This window comes from Pinus tabuliformis, chromosome 6 (assembly GCF_031772625.1).
Source record: "Pinus tabuliformis cultivar Carrire ecotype Pingquan chromosome 6, CPIR1, whole genome shotgun sequence".
Classification (NCBI taxonomy): domain Eukaryota; kingdom Viridiplantae; phylum Streptophyta; class Pinopsida; order Pinales; family Pinaceae; genus Pinus; species Pinus tabuliformis.
Window position 1 is genome coordinate 1,689,019,450 of NC_142292.1, and position 3,295 is coordinate 1,689,022,744.

The following is a 3,295-nucleotide window of genomic DNA, read 5'->3' on the forward strand; positions in this document are numbered from 1 at the left end:
TGTAATCAAAAATACAAATACAATGGCCCCATTAAAATGAACAAACTAATGATATGTTTAATTTATATATACAACCTAGTACCTTTATTTAATTTGTATGGAATACAATTCTTCTAAGAAAGCGTTGACCCACCATTAAAATCATTGATTTTAATACTTATGATGATTTCTTTAATTGCAATTGAAAAATATATTTACAACGGTTTTGTGCAAGTAAACAAACTAATTATATATTAACTTCCACATACAATATAATACAACTTTTAAATTTCAAACCTAATTAATTATATGCTAATTTCTAGAGTCTCTACCTTAGTTTCTTTTGGTGCTTCTTTTAGTACAAATTGTATGTTTATTGTTGGTGTTACGTAAAACCTAATATAGTTTTTCAACTTATATGGAATAAAAAAAGTTATAAGAATGCAATGGGTCATCTTTCACATTACTAATTTCTAAGAGGTATAATGGTAACTTAAACCACGATTGAAACAAATAATTATAATGATCTAATTCAAACAAATAGACCAGTTATCTATTAATTTTTACATATAATGTAATCCTTTGTATAGCATGGGAAATTTTGATATGAAAACATTAAATGACCATTCAAATCAATAACTATTATCAACACAATATCTCACCAAAAATAAATAAAATAGAAATATTTTATTTTTAGTAATGACAAACCAAATCAACAATTATTTTATTAGTGTTATGAAATAAAAGCAATAATTCATGATGTCATACATATAATGGCATGAAATAGACATCACTCGTCTTAAGGCACTTCTAAATGCAATTTGTGGCTATGTATTCGGTCTTGGAAGTGCTTATAACAACTGACTTATTTTTCTTGCTCATCCATGATATCGAAGCAAAACCTAAAAGGAACCAGCACTGAGGAGTGCTCTAGTGATCCTCCACACTGGGTGCCCAGTTAGCATTCAAATAATCATGCAGCTTCATATCTCTGACAGTGTATCTCAATCCATGAGAGATTGTGCCCCAAAGATATCTCAGAAGATTCTTGGCACCAATCCAGTGAGGCTCAACCAAATATGAGCTCACCATGCTAACTACAAAATATATATCCGAATAGAAGTTCACCAAGAACATCAATGCAAATTAGTTTATGAAACTTAGAGGCATTTCCCAAATCTAGTCACCACCATATAACTTCTAAAAGTTAAGATCCTCAAGGTAGTCACGGGCTTGCAGTTTACCATTCCATATCCAGAATCCAACTCCCTCTTACTTCTACAAGTGAGAGGGTTTGCACCTGTTAGAAATAAGTTGTTCTCATAAGGCGTCGGTATGAGAGGTCTATCATCCACAACCTTCAAACAATGGTTTGGATCACCTTCACTCTTAGTGAATCTCAGCTTCATCTGACAGCTATCAATCCTCTCATATCAAACCCGGGGTGATTTGCTTCAAGCCATAGAGGGCTTTCTTCCACCTGCACACATGAGATTCCTGGTCATGAATCTCAAACCTCCTCGAGTTGTTCCAAACCTATGGACCTGCTACATGAGGGGAATGGTCCCCTTGTGAGATTTTCCTTCGGTACATCTCAGACATGTACCTTCATGCTCCTTTTGAATTCAGGCATCCCTGTCAACATCTGACTCATAGACCTCTGGTGCTATGTGTCAACTGACATGGTCCCCAATGGACTTTCTGCAATTTGATACAAATTGCCAACCTTGAACCCACGAGTAAAAGCATCCTTGAAAATTCTATTTTCAAACACATACCTTTCCATCGATGAATGCCACCTTGAAACCTTTGATTTCCATTGCCGAAATGGACACCAGGTCCTTCTTGTGATGAAGTACATAAAAGAAATTATGTAAATGAATCGAGTTACCCTCATTCAATTGAGGGGTAACACCCTTTCCCGGATAGGTGGCATCAACTCCAAGTATAATCCCATGAATGTTTCTATCTCTCCAAATTAGAGAGAGAAAGCACCCTTATATCCAATGGAGTGCCTTGAAGCACTACAATCAATAAGCCAAATTCCCAAAGAATCTGAAGGAGAGGGCCAATACAAGATAACACTTCATCTTATCATAAACAATATTTGATTCTTCATACCCGGGGTTCCTTGGTTTCTCTAAAGAGTCAGTTGTGTCCTGTCATTCCTCTGATCGTTAAAGATGTCCCTAAAATGATTGTTATCATCATCAAGCGATGTGTCCCTGCCAGTCGAACACTCCTTTGCATAATGACTAAACTTATTTCAACCAAGGCATCTACCTTTCCTTCCACCCTTAGATTCAGACTTCCCATTGAAGTGATCTTCAAGTAGGCCATCAGAAACTTCCGCTGCGCCATTCTGATAATATTTTTTGCTTCGACTTCACCCTTGGTGAATTAGAAGAGGGATGAGGAATCCATTGATCATTTTGTCATTTCCCAACTGTCTTCGATGATTGCTCTTTCACTCTTTCTTGGGCTTTGTCTTCACCTTAGCTCTGATACCATGTTAAGTTTTGGGTATGTTCTATTCTAGAGCAATTTATTTCAATTTTCACAGTTAGCTCAATATTTTGTCTGGGTTAGCAATCACATCAACATTAAAGTAAACTATAGATAAAACATAAATATAAATTGCAGAAGACAAGCCAAGACAAAAGGACACAAGATGTGGCGCTAGCCAGAGACAAACCCCAATGTGGGGAAACCCCTGATCAATTCTTCTTATATGTTCTTCAATAGTTCAGCAGAGAGAGAGAGACAGAGAGGTACTTACATATACAACTGAAGTCAACACTTTGACTTATCTAAATGAGAGCATAGATCATCTCTAAGAAGATGATGCATGAGATCAGTTGAAGACATGTTGCTTCAACTGATTCTCCAATGTGACTCCTTCAGCTATCATCGTGCTGCATCTCGTCATCATGTTGCACCCATCATCACAATGTTGGACCTCATGACTGCTGCACTTAATGTTGTATTGTTGTCCCATGTGTCATGGTTGAACCATGTTGTCCATGTTTTTTGTCCCATTGCTTGCTTGTTGTCCCTTTCATGCTTGGTGTACTTGTTGCTAAGTACCATACAGTTGTCCCAATGTTAGTTTGATGTCCCTTACATGTTGATGTATCATTGCATGCTTGGTGTACTTGCTGCTAAGTACCATACAGTTGTCCCAATGTTAGTTTGTTGTCCCTTGCATGCTGTTGTACCATTGCATGCTTGGTGTACTTACTGTTAAGTACCATACAACTGTCCCAATGTTAGTTTGTTGTCCCTTGCATGCTATTGTACCAATGTGCTATAGTTG